The sequence below is a fragment of the Arachis hypogaea genome, chromosome 18, assembly GCF_003086295.3.
Source record: "Arachis hypogaea cultivar Tifrunner chromosome 18, arahy.Tifrunner.gnm2.J5K5, whole genome shotgun sequence".
In the NCBI taxonomy this organism is placed as follows: Eukaryota; Viridiplantae; Streptophyta; class Magnoliopsida; order Fabales; family Fabaceae; genus Arachis; species Arachis hypogaea.
This window is the reverse complement of record NC_092053.1, coordinates 72,069,203-72,086,820: the sequence shown is the minus strand read 5'-3', so window position 1 is coordinate 72,086,820 and position 17,618 is coordinate 72,069,203. Positions and strand designations below refer to the sequence as shown.

Genomic DNA, 17,618 nt, shown 5'->3' with positions numbered 1-17,618 from the left:
GTCAAATCAAATTTTCAATTTAAAAAATTCTATCTTTTTCAAATCTTTTTCATTTTTCTTTTATGATTTTCGAAATTTTCAAAATGATTTTCAAAAATCTTTTTCTTATTTTATTTCATAATTTCAAATTCTTTATTAACAATTAATGTGATTGATTCAAAAATTTTAAAGTTTGTTTCTTGCCTATTAAGAAAGGTTCAATCTTTAAACTTTAGAATCATATCTTTTTAGTTTCTTGTTAGTCAAGTAATCAACTTTAATTTCAAAATCAAATCTTTTTAAATTTCTTTTTCAAATCTTTTTCAAAATAAGTTTCAATCACATCTTTTTCAAAATCAATTTCAAAATATTTTCTAACTTCTTATCTTTTCAAAATTGATTTTCAAATCTTTTTCAATTAACTACTTGACTTTTTGTTTGATTTTAAAAGTTTACTATTTCAATCATATCTTTTTCAAAACCACCTAACTACTTTTCTCTCTCCTAATTTTCGAAAATCACCTCCCTCTTTTTCAAAATTCTCTTTTTTTAATACTAATTAATAAATAAATTAAAAACAAAAATATTTTTCTTTTTAATTATTTTCGAAAATTCTTCTTTTTCATCTCCTTCTGTTTATTTATTTATCTACTAACAATTCTCTTCTCCTTAAGAATTTGAACCCACTCTTCACCTCTATGTTTGGATTCTTATATTTTCCTTCTTCTATTCTTCTCTTCTTATACTTACCTAAGGGATCTCTATACTGTGACATAGAGGATTCCATATTTTCTTTTGTGTTCTCTTCTTTTTCATATGAGCAGGAACAAGGATAAGAACATTCTTGTTGAAGCTGACCCAAAACCTGAAAGGACTCTGAAGAGGAACCTAAGGGAAGCTAAAGCACAACTCTCTGGAGAAAATCTGACAGAAATTTTCAAAAAAGAAGGAGACATGGCCGAAAATAATAACAATGCAAGGAAGATGCTTGGTGACTTTACTACACCAAATTTCAATTTACATGGAAGAAGCATCTCAATCCCTGCCATTGGAGCAAACAATTTTGAGCTAAAGCCTCAATTAGTTTCTCTGATGCAACAGAATTGCAAGTTTCATGGACTTCCATCAGAAGATCCTTTTTAGCTCTTAACTGAATTCTTGCAAATATGTGATACTGTTAAGACCAATGGGGTTGATCCCAAGGTCTACAGGCTTATGCTTTTCCCATTTTCTGTAAGAGACAGAGCTAGAATATGGTTGGATTCTCAACCTAAGGATAGCCTGAACTCTTGGGATAAGCTGGTCATGACTTTCTTAGCCAAGTTCTTTCCTCCTCAAAAGCTTAGCAAGCTTAGAGTGGATGTTCAAACCTTCAAACAGAAAGAAGGTGAATCTCTCTATGAAGCCTGGGAGAGATACAAGGAACTAACCAAAAAGTGTCCTTCTGACATGCTTTCAGAATGGACCATCCTGGATATATTCTATGATGGTCTATCTAAGCTATCAAAGATGTCACTGGACCATTCTGCAGGTGGATCCATTCACCTAAAGAAAACGCCTACAGAAGCTCAGGAACTCATTGACATGGTTGCAAATAACCAGTTCATGTACACTTCTGAAAGGAATCCTGTGAATAATGGGACGCCTCAAAGGAAGGGAGTTCTTGAAATTATTGCTCTGAATGCCATATTGGCTCAGAATAAAATATTGACTCAGCAAGTCAATATGATCTCTCAGAGTCTGAATGGATTGAAGGAATCATCCAACAGTACTCAAGAGGCATCTTCTGAAGAAGAAGCTTATGATCTTGAGAACCCTGAAATAGCAGAGGTGAATTACATGGGGAACCCTGTGGAAATACTTATAATCCCTCATGGAGAAATAATCCAAATTTCTCATAGAAGAATCAACAAAAGCCTCAACAAGGCTTTAATAATGGTGGAAGAAATAGGTTTAGCAATAGCAAGCCTTTTCCATCATCCACTCAGCAACAGACAGAGAATTCTGAGCAGAATCCATCTAGCTTAGCAAATATAGTCTCTGATCTATCTAAGGCCACTTTAAGTTTTATGAATGAAACAAGGTCCTCCATTAGAAATTTGGAGACACAAGTGGGCCAGCTGAGTAAAAGAGTCACTGAAACCCCTCCTAGTACTCTCACAAGCAATACAGAAGAGAATCCAAAGAGAGAGTGCAAGGCCATTGATTTAACCATCATGGCCGAACCTACAAGGGAGGGAGAGGACGTGAATCCCAGTGAGGAAGACCTCCTGGGACGTTCAGTGACCAATAAGGAGTTTCCCTTTGAGGAACCAAAGGAATCTGAGGCTCATCTAGAGACCATAGAGATTCTATTAAACCTTCTTCTGCCCTTCATGAGCTCTGATGAGTACTCTTCTTCTGAAGAGAATGAAGATGTTACTGAAGAGCAAGTTGCTAAGTACCTTGGTGCAATCATGAAGTTGAATGCCAAATTATTTGGTAATGAGACTTGGGAAGATGAACCTCCCTTGCTCACCAATGAACTGAATGCATTGGATAGGCAGAAATTACCTCAAAAGAAACAGGATCCTGGTAAATTCCTAATTCCCTGTAACATAGGCACCATGACCTTTGAGAAGGCTCTGTGTGACCTAGGGTCAGGAATAAACTTAATGCCACTCTCTGTAATGGAGAAACTTGGGATCTTTGAGGTGCAAGCTGCCAGAATCTCATTAGAGATGGCAGACAACTCAAGAAAATAGGCTTATGTACTAGTAGAGGACGTGTTAGTAAAGGTTAAAGGCCTTTACATCCCTGCTGATTTCATAATCCTAGACACTGGGAAGGATGAGCATGATTCCATCATCCTTGGAAGACCTTTCCTAGCCACAGCAAGAGCTGTGATTGATGTAGATAGAGGAGAGTTGGTCCTTCAACTGAATGAGGACAACCTTGTGTTTAAAACTCAGGGATCTCCTTCTGTAACCATAGAGAGGAAGCATGAAAAGCTTCTCTCACTACAGAGTCAACCAAAGCCCCCACAGTCAAACTCTAAGTTTAGTGTTGGGAGGCCACAACCAAACTCTAAGTTTGGTGTTGAACCCCCACATTCAAACTCTAAGTTTGGTGTTGGGAGGTCCCAACAATGCTCTGATTATCTGTGAGGCTCCATGAGAGCTCACTGTCAAGCTATTAACATTAAAGAAGTGCTTGTTGGGAGGCAACCTAATGTTATTTAATTATATCTATTTTATTTTTCTTTTTAATTCGTGTTTTATTAGGTTGATGATCATGTGGAGTCTCAAAAACTACTGAAAAATCAAAAACAGAATGAAAAATAGCATTAAAAATAGCACACCCTGGAGGAGGAGCATTTTGGCGTTTAATGCCAGAAACAAGCATCAAGCTGGCGTTTAACGCTAGAAATAAGCATCTACCTGGTGTTAAATGCCAGAAACAGGCTACATTTGGGCGTTTAACGCCAGAAACAAGCAGCAGTCTGGCGTTAAACGCCAGGATTGCACAGCAAGGGCGTTTTACACGCCTAATTGGAGCAGGGATGTTAAGTCCTTGGCCCCACTGGATCTGTGGACCCCACAGGATCCCCACCACTTCTTCTCTCCTCTTCACACCTTTTCATAACTCTCTTCCCCAAATACCTTTCACCAATCAACTCAATCACTCTTCCCCATCACCTCTTCACCACTCACATCTATCCTCTCTTCCCCAAAAAACCCCACCTACCTTCAAATTCAAACTATTTTCCCTCCCAAACCCAACCCTAATGGCCGAACCCTAACCCTCCCCCCACTTCTATATAAACCCTTCATTCCTTCTTCATTTTCACACAACACAACCCTCTCTTCTTCCCCTTGGCCGAATACACCCCTCTCTCCCTCTCCTCCATTTCTCTTCTTCTTCTCCTTCTTTCTTTCTTCTTTTGCTTGGGGACGAGCAAACATTTTAAGTTTGGTGTGGTAAAAGTATTGCTTTTTGTTTTTTCATAACCATTAATTAAACCTAAGGCCAGAGAAACCTCACAAGTGTGTTTATTGAACTCAGTTTGTTTTTCGCTCATTGACTCCTCTCACTCACTATTCTCATCTTTTCTCCCAAAACTCTCGCTTTCAATCAAACATGGATTCTTTTCAGTCAGACACTCAATCTCTTTCTCAATTTCTTTTCTCTCATATTCTTCAAATTGCTTACATCCCAATGACCCAATTGAAAAATTTTTCACTGTTGAATCTTCTAATGACACATCACCCTCTACAGCATACTCAATAAATACTCAATAAATTCTTCCATCTCTGGCTTTGAAGAAGAATGAAAGATAGGCGTAGAAGAATTCCTCTTGTTATGGCGATCTATCATTTGTTGCACTTGCTCCCAGTCAATGGCCAATTTGACCAAATTGTCTCATGGTCGTGTAACGGTAATGTTGGACTTCATCTGCAAGTTCTTCACGTAATCCAAACAAAAATCGGTCCTTTAGAACCTCAGGACTCCTTTTAATATTAGCCATGTCCATCAAATATAGAAACTCCTTGTGGTACTCCATCACTGATTGTGAGTCTTGTTGTAACGTAAAAAATTTGCCAAAAAATGTATTGTGGTATGATGATGGCACAAACTGCCTCCTCATGATTTTCTTCATCTTCTCCCAGCTGCTAATTGGGCGCTTTCCGTACCGTCTTCTAGATCTTCCTAATTCAGTCCACCATATACGGGCATCATCGAAAAAATTGGCTTGTACTAGTCGAACCTTCTTTTCCTCTGAAAAGATGCAATTTGTAAAAATCGACTCTACCTTTCTTTCCCAATCGAAATAAGCTTCAGGATTGTTCCTTTCTTTAAATGCAGGGATTTTCAACCGAAAACTCTTTTTCACATATGAGATTCCGTTATCATCACTATCGTAATACTCAATCATTTTTTTTTCCAACACTGACTTAAAGATAGAAAAATTGCAAAAACAAAATTAAAAAGGAATTTTTTTTCGTTTTTTTATGGACTCTAACGTGAATTTACATAGATTAAAGGAAAAAAAAAGACTAAACAAGACCCATGGAACGTGTGGATAAATAAGAATTTACCTACGACCTGTAACTGATACCAGATGATAATGAATAAAGTTGGGCATTAAGGGCTTAATACATTCAAAGTAATAAAATCCTAATGGAAGGGGGACAAGAAAAGAATGACATTTAAGAAGAGGAATTTATTGGCGTAAAGAGACACGGCGGAAACATAAAAGATAGGTAAAGGGTTTTTCCTACTAGACCTCTAAGATACCTGTTCTTAGCAACCTAGGTCACCGGAAGGGTTTTCCTACTAGACCTTCAAAGAACTTATCCTTGACAACCTAGATCAGAGGATGAAAATTGAATCACTCAATCTTTTTCATGCAACAAGCGAAGCAAATCACTCACCTCACTTAATCACACAATAAAAACGTGCATAAGCACTAAGGAAATTTTATTCATCAAAGTTATGTAAATTGTTTCACCAAAGGTGTTTAAATAGGCACCAAATAAACTAACTAAAAGATAAAATAACTAATTTAAATCAGATTTGATCTTATTGGATTAGATCAGATTTGATTTAAATTTTAAAATCCTAAAGATATGATAACTAATTTAAATCAGATTTGATCTTATTAGATTAGATCAGATTTGATTTAAATTTAAAATCCCTAAAAATACTACTAAGCAAATCAGGAGTAATTCAAATCTATCAACAAACTCTAACAACAAAATAAACTAACATAAATGCTTAAAAATTCAAAAAATAATAAATTATGCCTCTCATTGAATTTGAAAAGTATTATTGGGCTTGCTGTCCTGACATAAAAGGGAATCCACCCTTTCTTTTCACATGCACGAGTCTCGTCTTCTTTTTTCTAATAGGATCAGTAGTCCGCTAGTGGGCTTGGGGTCTTTCTGGATGAGCTTGAAGCTTAGGATTGTTTTAGGGCTGTATCCAGTGGAGAGGACTTCGGATACATGTCATTCCGGTCGGTGACTCCGTCTGTCAACGTATTTCTTTATGTCACTGGCCGGGCTCTGAATGAAATAGAAATCCCGTTCGTTCACCCTCAGACTTGAGACTAAGCTTTCTGCTTTGCGACTAGCCTCTCTCACTCAAGATAAGGTCAGGTGATCCCTTTCTGTCTACTTCTCAGTTAGGTCCAATAAGTCCCTTCCCTTTCTCCGATCAATAAGTCCCCCGATCCCTTTCTTTGTCTTTCATCCTCCCTGAACAGAATAAGTAAGGCCCCGTTTTTTTCTAATAAAAAAAAGAAAGGGCGAACGTTTGAAGTGGCGAAGGCCTATGATATAGTAATAAAGAAAGTACGTTAAGGTTACGAAGTAAGGTCAGCTGGTTAAGGAAAGCTCAGGTTATGAAATCGCTTAGCCATTAATTAAGTAGTAGTGAGGCGTCGGTACGGAGCCTTCCACTGTGGACCGAGACTACGCAAAGGTAGAACACCATAGAAACTTCGCTGACTTTATAATAAACCTTGATTTCGCTACGCTCAATAAGAACCCGGAATAGCGGAAATCGGTTCGTGTTCTGCTTCCAAACAAAGCCACTGTCTTTGCCCAAGTGTGAACTGCGGACGACTCTCCATTGGTTCCATTCCTTCTAACTTGACTTCTGGGTCAACCCAACCCGAATGGTAAGAAGAGGGTCAGCCAACCAAACAGCGGTCCACTTTGTACATTTGCTGAGGCAGACCAATCGGGCATTTTAGAAAAGGGAAGGGAACTTTTATCACCGAAGGAGGCTGTAGAAATGAAGGAGGCGGGAAGCTACCGCTTCTAGAATGCAAGCTTATCCTTTACTTTTTTTATAGCGTACCGCTATTGAAAAAAAAAGGTTTATGGATGAAGTAATCGGAGTGACAAATGATTACGGTTGCGGAAACCGGAAAAAGTCGTTACCTTTTGAATTGAATCAAAGTAGCGCCGAGTACTTCCAATGGGCTTTATGAGTTGTCGCCCTTTCAGCACCACTGTTTTTGAGACGAACTCTTGGTCTTTTTGATGTCCAAGACTGGCATGGTACAATTCTTCTAGTATTCAGATCCTTGAATATGACAAGATTACCATTCCGTCTCTTAGCTCTAAGATGACGAAAATGCCCTCCTGACCACGTATCATTCTCTCCCTCTTCAAAAAGATTCGTCCTCGAATCTTGCATAAACTAACAACAAGGAATTGTGGCTATGTCCTTCATGTGTGCCAGTTCAATCTTTTCAACCATACGTTCACCATCTTGTCCAAAGTGTGCAATTTGTCTTCCTTTCTTTTCATCCATATTAATGAATCTACAAAGCCTGGAAATGTTGATATAAAAATACTAGGAATTCCATGGTTAGATATATGAGAAACTAAGGACTCTGTGGATTTCAATGCGACTAATGCACTCTTGTCTAGGCTAGAACTTTCTAGATCTCTCTCACAAGTGTGTTTATTGAACTCAGTTTGTTTTTCGCTCATTGACTCCTCTCGCTCAATATTCTCATCTTTTCTCCCAAAACTCTCGCTTTCAATCAAACATGGATTCTTTTCACTCAAACACTCAATCTCTTTCTCAATTTCTTTTCTCTCATATTCTTCAAATTGCTTACATCCTAATGACCCAATTAAAAAATTTTGCACTGTTGAATCTTCTAATGACACATCACCCTCTACAGCATACTCAATAAATACTCAATAAATTCTTCCATCTCTGCCTTTGAAGAAGAATGAAAGATAGGCGTAGAAGAATTCCTCTTGTTATGGCGATCTATCATTTGTTGCACTTGCTCCCAGTCAATGGCCAATTTGACCAAATTGTCCATGGTCGTGTAACGGTAACGTTGGACTTCATCTGCAAGTTCTTCACGTAATCCAAACAAAAATTGGTCCTTTAGAACCTCAGGACTCCTTTTAATATTAGCCATGTCCATCAAATATAGAAACTCCTTGTGGTACTCCATCACTGATTGTGAGCCTTGTTGTAACGTAAAAAATTTGCCAAAAAATGTATTGTGATATGATGATGGCACAAACTGCCTCCTCATGATTTTCTTCATCTTCTCCCAGCTGCTAATTGGGCGCTTTCCGTACCGTCTTCTAGATCTTCCTAATTCAGTCCACCATATACGGGCATCATCGGAAAAATTGGCTTGTACTAGTCGAACCTTCTTTTTCTCTGAAAATATGCAATTTGTAAAAATCGACTCTACCTTTCTTTCCCAATCGAAATAAGCTTCAGGATTGTTCCTTTCTTTAAATGCAGGGATTTTCAACCGAAAACCCTTTTTCACATATGAGATTCCGTTATCATCACTATCGTAATACTCAATCATTTTTTTTTCAAACACTGACTTAAAGATAGAAAAATTGCAAAAACAAAATTAAAAAGGAATTTTTTTTAATTTTTTTATGGACTCTAACGTGAATTTACATAGATTAAAGGGAAAAAAAAGACTAAACAAGACCCATGGAACGTGTGGATAAATAAGAATTTACCTACAACCTGTAACTGATACCAGATGATAATGAATAAAGTTGGGCATTAAGGGTTTAATACATTCAAAGTAATAAAATCCTAATGGAAGGGGGACAAGAAAAGAATGACATTTAAGAAGAGGAATTTATTGGCGTAAAGAGACACGGCGGAAACATAAAAGATAGGTAAAGGGTTTTTCCTACAAGACCTCTAAGATACCTGTTCTTAGCAACCTAGGTCACCGGAAGGGTTTTCCCTACTAGACCTTCAAAGAACTTGTCCTTGACAACCTAGATCAGAGGATGAAAATTGAATCACTCAATCTTCTTCATGCAACAAGCGAAGCAAATCACTCACCTCACTTAATTACACACTAAAAACGTGCATAAGCACTAAGAAAATTTTATTCATCAAAGTTATGTAAATTGTTTCACCAAAGGTGTTTAAATAGGCACCAAATAAACTAACTAAAAGATAAAATAACTAATTTAAATCAGATTTGATCTTATTGGATTAGATCAGATTTGATTTAAATTTTAAAATCCTAAAGATATGATAACTAATTTAAATCAGATTTGATCTTATTAGATTAGATCAGATTTGATTTAAATTTAAAATCCCTAAAAATACTACTAAGCAAATCAGGAGTAATTCAAATCTTTCAATAAACTCTAACAACAAAATAAACTAACATAAATGCCTAAAAATTCGAAAAATAATAAATTATGCCTTTCGTTGAATTTGAAAAGCATTATTGGGCTTCTTGCTTCCTGACTTAGCCCAATGGGCTTTATGAGTTGTCGCCCTTTCAGCACCACTGTTTTTGAGACGGACTCTTTTTCTTTTTGATGTGCAAGACTGGCATGGTACAATTCTTCTAGTATTCAGATCCTTGAATATGACAAGATTACCATTCCGTCTCTTAGCTCTAAGATGACGAAAATGCCCTCCTGACCACGTATCAAGTATGCACTCAATTTCCCAAATACAAATACAAAGCACTCTTTTATCCCTTCCTAATCTCCCCAAACTTGAATATAAGACAGTCTCACTAGCCTAAGCTAATCAAAGATCCAAAATCCTAGAAAACCCTAAAAAACCCTTAAAACCTTAAAAAATCCTAAAACCCCCTAAAAAACACTAAAAACCCTAGAAAACCCTAAGAACCTAAAAAACCCTAAAACCCTAGAAAACACTAAAAAAACTACAAAACCTTAGAAAACGCTACAAAACCCTAAAAACCTAAAAAACCCTAGAAATCCCTAAAAAAGCCTAGAAAACGCTAAAAACCCTAGGAAATCCTAAAAAACCTAGAAAACCCTAGACAACCCTAAAAAACTCTAAAAACTCCAAAAAACCCTAGAAAACCCCAAAAAATCCTAGAAAATCGTAAAAAACCCTAGAAAACCTTAGAAAATCCTAAAAAACTCTAAGAATAGTAGAAAACCCTAAAAAATCCTACAAAATCCTAAAAAGTCTTAAAAACCCTAAAAAACCCAAAAAACCCTAAACCCTAAACCCTTAAGACCTTAAAAAATCCTAAAAACCCTAGAAAACCCTAAAACCCTAAAACCCTAAAAACCCTAGAAAACACTAGAAAAACCATAAAAACCCTATAAAATCCTAAAAACCCAAAAAACCTAGAAAAGCCTAAAAAGTCCTTAAAACCCTAAAAAACCCAAAAAACCCTAGAAAACCCTAAAAAACACTAAAAACCCTAAAAAATCCTAAAAACCCTAGAAAACCCTAAAAACACAAAAACCCCTAAAAAAACCCTTAAAACCTTAAAAATCCTAAAACCCCTAGAAAATTCTAAAAACTCTAAAAAAGACTAAAAACCCTAGAAAACATTAAAAAACCCTAAAAAACCTAAAAACTCTAGAAAACCCTAAAAAATCCTAAAAAACCTAAAAAACCCTAGAAAACCCTAGAAAATGCTAAAAAATCCTAAAAACATAAAAACACTAGAAAACCGTAAAAAACCTATGAAATCCTAGAAAACTCTAAAAAACTGAAAAAATCCTAAAAACCCTAGAAAATGCTATAAAACTCTAGAAAACCTAAAAAATCCTAGAAATCCTTAAAAAAACCCCTAGTAAACACTAAAAACCCTAGAAAACCCTAAGAAACTCTAAAAGCTCTAGAAAATCCTAGAAAAGCCTGAAAAACACTAAAAACTCTAGAAAACCCTAAAAACACTAAAAATCCTAAAAAATCCTAAAAATCCCTAGAAAACCCTAAAAAATCCTAAAAATTCTAGAAAATCCTAAAACATGCTAAAGACCCTAGAAAACACTAAAAAACCCTATAAACCCTAGAAACCCAAAAAAAACCCTAAAAACCCTAAAACAACCCTAAAAAACCCTAGACAACAGGGGCATTCTAAGACACAAGTGCAGAATGGGAATTTCTCACTTCCAGAGGGCCCCATCACTAGAGCACGTGTAAAGAAGCTCAAGGAGAGCTTTGGGAACCTGGCAGCGCTTATGCATATGGAGCTACATCAAGTTCTAACCAAGGAAGAATGGGCAAGACCCATTGGGTTAAGTCAGGACAGCAGGAAGCCCTATAATGCTTTCCGAATTCAGTGGAAGGCATAATTTATCTTTAAATTTCGAAAATTCTAGACTTTTGTTTTAGTTTGTTATGTGGTCAAAAGTTGTTAGAAGACTTGTTTTATCTGCTATGCTTAGTAGTATTTAGGGATTTTTAAATTTAAATCAAATCTGATCTAATCTAATAAGATCAAATCTGATGTAAATTAGTTATCATATCTTTAGGATTTTAAAATTTAGATCAAATATGATCTGATCCAATAGGATCAAATCTGATTTAAATTAGTTATCTTATCTTATCTTTTATCTAGTTTGTTTGAGGTCTATTTAAACACCTTCTAGTGAGACAATTTACATAACTTTGATGAATAAATTTTCAGTTGCTTTTAAGCACGTTTATTATGTGAGAAGTGAGGTGAGTGATTTGCTTCGCTTGTTGCATGAGGAAGATTGAAGGATCCAACACTAAGGTGGATCTGCGTGGTGGTTTCTCAGTTTTCGTCCCTCTGATCTAGGTTGTCAAGGACAGGTTCTTTGAAGGTCTAGTAGGGAATCCTTTCCGTTGACCTAGGTTGCTAAGAACAGGTATCTTAGAGGTCTAGTAGGAAAAACCTTTATCTATCTTTTATATTTCCGCTGTGTCTCTTTATGCTAATAAATTCCTCTTTTAATCCCATTCTTTTCTGGTCCCCCTTCCATTAGGATTTTACTACTTTGAATGTATTAAACCCTTAATGCCCAACATAAATCTTTATCATTAGGTATTTTAGGGTTTTTTAGGATTTTCTAGGGTTTTTAGTATTTTTTAGGGTTTTCTAGGATCTTTTAGGTTTTTTAGGGTTTTCTATGATTCTTAGGGTTTTTTTAGGATTTTTAGGGTTTTCTAGGATTTTTAGAATTTTTTTGGATTTTCTAGGATTTTCTAGGGTTTTTTAGGATTTTCTAGGGTTTTTCTAGAGTTTTTAGGGATTTCTAGGGTTTTTTAGGATTTTTAGGATTTTCTAGGGTTTTTTAGGTTTTCTAGGGTTTTTTAGGATTTTTAGTATTTTTTTAGGGTTTTCTATGATTCTTAGTGTTTTTTAGAGTTTTCTAAGGTTTTCTAGGATTTTTTACGGTTTTCTAGGAATTTTTGGGGTTTTTTTAGGGTTTTTTAGAGTTCTTAGAGTTTTTTATGGTTTTCTAGGATTTTTTATAATTTTCTAGGGTTGTTAGAGTTTTTTAGGATTTTCTAGGGTTTTTAGGGTTTTCTAGGATTTTTTAGAGATTTCTAAAGTTTTTTAGGTTTTTTAGGGTTTTTAAGGGTTTTCTAGGATTTTTTAGGGTTTTTTAGGATTCTCTAGGGTTTTTTCGCGTTTTCTAGGGTTTTGAAGGGTTTTTTAGGATTTTCTAGGGTTCCTCGGATTTTCTATGGTTTTCTAGAGTTTTTAGGGTTACTATGGTTTTTTAGGAATTTCTAGGGTTTTTTAGGAATTTTAGGGTTATTTCACGTTTTCTAGGGGTTTTGTAGGGTTTTTTAGTGTTTTCTATAGTTGTTTGGGTTAAAAACCCAAAAAACCCTAAAAACCCTAGAAAACCCTAAAAAAATCCTAAAAGTTCTACAAAATCTTAAAAAACCCTAAAAACCCTAGAAAATCCTAACAAACCCTAAAAAATCCCTTAAAAACCCTAAAAATCTCTAAAAAAAATCCTAGAAAACGCTAAAAATCCTAAAAAAATCCTGAAAAACCGTAGTAAACCCTAAAAAACTCTAGAAAACTCCAAAAAATTATAGAAAACCGTAAAAAATCGTTGAAAACCTTAAAAAACCCAAAAAAACCCTAGAAAACCCTAAAAACCTTTAAAAAATCCTAAAAACCCTAGAAAACCCTAAAACCCTAAAGAACACTAAAACCCTAGAAAACTCTAAAAATCCTAAAAACCTAAAAAACGATGGAAAATCCTAAAAAATCTTAAAAAGCCTAGAAAACCCTAAAAAACCTTAGAAAATCCTGAAAATCCTAAAAAATCCTAAAAACCATAGAAAATTCTAAAAAACCTTAGAAAATCCTGAAAATCCTAAAAAATCCTAAAAACCATAGAAAATTCTAAAAAACACTAAAAACCCAAGAAAAAGCTAAAAACCTAAAAAACTAAAAACCCTAGAAAACCCTAAAAAACTCTAAAACTCTAAAAAATCCTAGAAAATCCCGAAAAACCCTAGAAAACCGTAAAAAACCCTAGAAAACCTTAGACAATCCTCAAAAACCCTAAGAATCATAGAAAACCCTAAAAAAACCTGAAAATCCTAGAAAACCCTAAAAATCCTAAAAGCCCTAGAAAAATCCTAAAAAACTCTAAAAAACGCTACAAATCCCTAAAACCCTTAAAACCTTAAAAAACTCTAAAAACTCTAGAAAACACTAAAAAACCTTAAAAAAAATCCTAGAAAACCCTAAAAAATCTTAAAATCTCTAGAAAAACCCTAAAAACCGTAGAAAACCCTAAAAAATCTTAAAAACCCACTAAATCTCCTAGAAAACCGTAAAAAACTTTAGAAAATCCTAAAAAACTCTAAAAATCCTTAAAAACACTAAAAACCTAAGAAAACCCTAAAAAACTAAAAACCCCTAGAAAACCCTAAAAAATCCTAAAAACCCTAGAATGCCCTAAAAACCCTAAAATCACTAAAAAAACCCCTAAAAACCACTAGAAAACCCTAAAAAACCCTAGAAAATCCTAAAAGATCCTAAAAACCCTTGAAAAATTTTTAAAAACCCTAGAAAACCCTAAAAAACACTAAAACCCCAAGAGAATCCTAAAAACTCCTAAAAAACCTTAAAAACCCTAGAAAATCTTAAAAACTCTAGAAAATCCTAAAAAACCCTTAAAACCCTAGAAAAGACAAAAAACATAGAAAACGCTAAAAAAACCATAAAAGCCTAGAAAACCCTAACAACCCTAGAAAAACCTTCAAAAACCCTAAAAAACTTTGGAAATCCATAAAAAGCCCTAGAAAACTCTAAAAACCCTAGAAATCCCTAAAAAACCCTAGAAAACCCTTAAAACCCTAGAAACCCTAGAAACCTTAGAAAACCCAATAAAACCCTAAAAAACCTAGAAAACCCTAAAAATCCTAAAAACCCAAGAAAATCATAAAAAAAACCCTAAAAACCCAAGATAATCCTAAAAACCCTAAAAACCCCAGAAAATCCTAAAAACCTCGAAAACACTAAAAAACCCTACAAAACCATAGAAAATGCTAAAAACCCTAAAAAACCTAAAAAACTTTTGAAATCCCGAGAAATCCCTAGAAAACCCTAAAAAACTCTAACAACCCTAGAAAATCGTAAAAGACCCTAAAAACTTTAGAAAACTCAAAAAACCTCTAGGGTTTTATGGTTTTCATAGTTATTTTTAGTATTTTCTAGGATTTTCTATGATTCTTAGGGTTTTTAGGGTTTTCTAAAGTTTTCTAGGGTTTTTTACGGTTTTCTAGGGTTGTTTGGGGTTTTCTAGAGTTCTTAGAGTTTTTTAGGGTTCTCTAGGGTTTTTTAGGATTTTCTAGGGTTTTTAGGATTCTCTAGGGTTTTTAGCGTTTTCCAGGATTTTTAGGGATTTCTAGGATTTTCTAGGATTTTTTAGGATTCTCTAGGGTTTTCTAGCGTTTTCTAAGGTTTTGTAGTTTTTTTTAGTGTTTTCTAGGGTTTTTAGGGTGTTTTAGGGTTTTCTACGGGTTTTTTCAGGGTTTTTAGAGTTTTTATGGTTTTTAGTGTTTTATAGGATTTTTAGGGTTTTTTAGGGTTGTCTAGGGTTTTTAGGGATTTTCTAGGGTTATCTAGGGTTTTTAAGGGTTTTTACAGTTTTTAGGATTTTTTAAGGTTTTCTAGGGTTTTTAGGATTTTTTAAGGTCTTAAGGGTTAGGGTTTAGGGCTTTTTGGGTTTTTTTAGGATTTTTAGGATTTTTAGGGTTTTTTAGGAGTTTTTAGGGTTTTCTATGATTCTTAGGATTTTTTAGGGTTTTCTAAGGTTTTCTAGGATTTTTTACGGTTTTCAAAGATTTTTTGGGTTTTCTGGAGTTTTTAGAGTTTTTTAGGATTTTCTAGGATTTTTCAGGGTTTTTAACATTTTCTAGGCTTTTCTAGGGATTTCTAGGATTTTATAGATTTTCTAGGGTTTTGTAGCGTTTTCTAAGGTTTTGTAGTTTTTTTTAGTGTTTTCTATGATTTTTAGGGTTTTTTAGGGTTTTCTAGGGTCTTTTAAAGTTTTTTGGATTTTTTAGGATTTTTAGCGTTTTCTAGGGTTTTCTAAAGTTTTTTTTATAGTTTTCTAGGATTTTCTATGATCTTTTGGTTTTTTTTTTTGGGTTTTCTATGGTTTTTTAGGGTTTTTTAGGATTTTCTAGAATTTTTAGGATTTTTTTTTGTTTTTTTAGAATTTTTTAGGTTTTTTAGGGTTTTCTATGGTTTTTAGTGTTTTTTAGGGTTTTCTAGGATCTTTTCGGTATTTTAGGGTTTTCTATGCTTCTTAGGGATTTTTAGGATTTTCTAAGGTTTTCTAGGGGTTTTTACGGTTTTCTAGGGTTTTTGGGGTTTTTTAGGGTTCTCTATAGTTCTTAAAGTTTTTTAGGGTTTTCTAGAGTTCTTAGAGTTTTTTAGGGTTTTCTAGAGTTCTTAGAGTTTTTTAGGGTTTTCTAGAGTTTTTTACGATTTTCTAGGGTACCCTAAAAATTCTACAAAATCTTAGAAAATCCTAAAAAACCATAGAAAACCTTAAAAAAGCTAACAACGATAGAAAATCCTAGAAAATCTTAAAAAACCCTAAAATTCCAAAAAAAAAACCCTAAAAATCCTAAAAGCCCTAGAAAACACTAAAAAAAACTACAAAACCTTAGAAAACGCTACAAAACCCTAGAAAACTTGAAAAATCCTAAAAATCCCTAAAAACACTAGAAAACGCTAAAAACGCTAAAAAAATCCTAAAAAAACCTAGAAAACCCTAAAAAATTCTAAAAACTCTAGAAAACCCTAGAAAACCCCAAAAAATCCTAGAAGACCTTAAAAAATCCAAAATACCCTAAAAAATCCTAGAAAATCCTTAAAACCTTAAAAATCCAAAAAACCCCTAGAAAACCCTAAAAAACCTTAAAACCTTAAAAAATCCTAAAAACCCTAGAAAACCCTAAAATATCCTAAAAACCCTAAAAAAAATACTAAAAACCTTATAAAACTCTAAAAACCCTAACAACCAAAAAATACTAGAAAACCCAAAAAAATCCTAAAAACCCTAGAAAACCCTAAAAAAAACCCTAGAAAACACTGGAAAACCCGAAAAAACCCTAAAAACCATAGAAAACTCCAAAAAAACACTAAAACCCAAGAAAAACCTAAAAATCCTAAAAAACTAAAAACCCCTTGAAAACCGTAAAAAATTCTCAAAACCCTAGAAAACCCTAAAAAACTCTTAAAACTCTAGAAAACCGTAAAAAAACCTAAGAAATCCTAGAAAATCCTAAAAAATCCTAAAACCCCTAGAAAACCCTAAAAAATCCAAAAAAAAAAAACCCAAAAAAAACCCTAAAAAACCCTTAAAACCTTAAAAAAAACCTGAAAACCCTAGAAAACTCTAAAAATCCTAAAAATATTAAAAACCCTAGAAATCTCTAAAAAAACCATAAAAACCTAAAAAATAATGGAAAACCCTAAAAAATCCCAAAAACCCTAGAAAACCCTAAAAAATCCTAGAAAACCTTAGAAAACCCTAAAAAAATCCTAAAAACCATAGAAAACTCCTAAAAAACACTAAAAACCGAAGAAAAACCTAAAAACCCTAAAAAACTAAAAATCCCTTGGAAACAGTAAAAATTCTAAAAACCCTAGAAAACCCTAAAAAACACTTAAAACTCTAAAAAACTCTAGAAAACTCAGAAAAACTCTAGAAAACCATAAAAAAAATCCTAGAAAATCCTAAAAAACCTAAAAAATCCTTAAAACCCTAGAAAACCCTAAAAACCCTACAAATCTCTAAAAATCCTTAAAACTTTAAAAAACCCTAAAAACTCTAGAAAACCGTAAGAAACACTAAAAACCCTAAAAAAAAGTTGAAAACCCTAGAAAACACTAAAAAACCCAAAAAAAACCAAAAAAACCCTAGAAAACCCTAAAAAATCCTAGAAAACCCCACAAAACTTTAAGAAACCCTAAGAAACCCTAAAAACACTAAAAACCTAAGAACAACCTAAAAAATCCTAAAAACCCTAGAAAACCCTAAAAACCCTAAAAACAATAAAAAAAACCCTAAAAACCACTTGAAAACCCTAGAAAACCCTAAAAAACACTAAAGCCCCAAGACAATCCTAAAAACTCCTAAAAAACCCTAAAAACCCTAGAAAACCCTAAAAACCCTAGAAAACCTTAAAAACTCTAGAAAACCCAAAAAATCCCTAAAAACTAGAACACACTAAAAACATAGAAAACGCTAAAAAAACCATAAAAAAGCCTAGAAAACTCTAAAAACCCTAGAAATCCCTATAAAATCCTAAAAACCTAGAAAACCCTAGAAACCCTAAAAATCCTAGAAAATCAAAAAAACCCTAAAAACCCCAGAAAACCCTAAAAGCCCTAG

At 34.0% G+C, this 17,618-nt stretch overlaps 1 non-coding gene across 1 annotated transcript; it reads right to left on the bottom strand.

The window, feature by feature from the left end:
- Nucleotides 1-1,326: 1,326 nt before the first annotated feature.
- On the bottom strand, nt 1,327-1,434 carry LOC112774855 (small nucleolar RNA R71). Its single transcript, XR_003189313.1, has one exon. It is a non-coding gene; the product is annotated as a small nucleolar RNA R71 (small nucleolar RNA).
- Between the last annotated feature and the right edge of the window lie 16,184 nt (nt 1,435-17,618).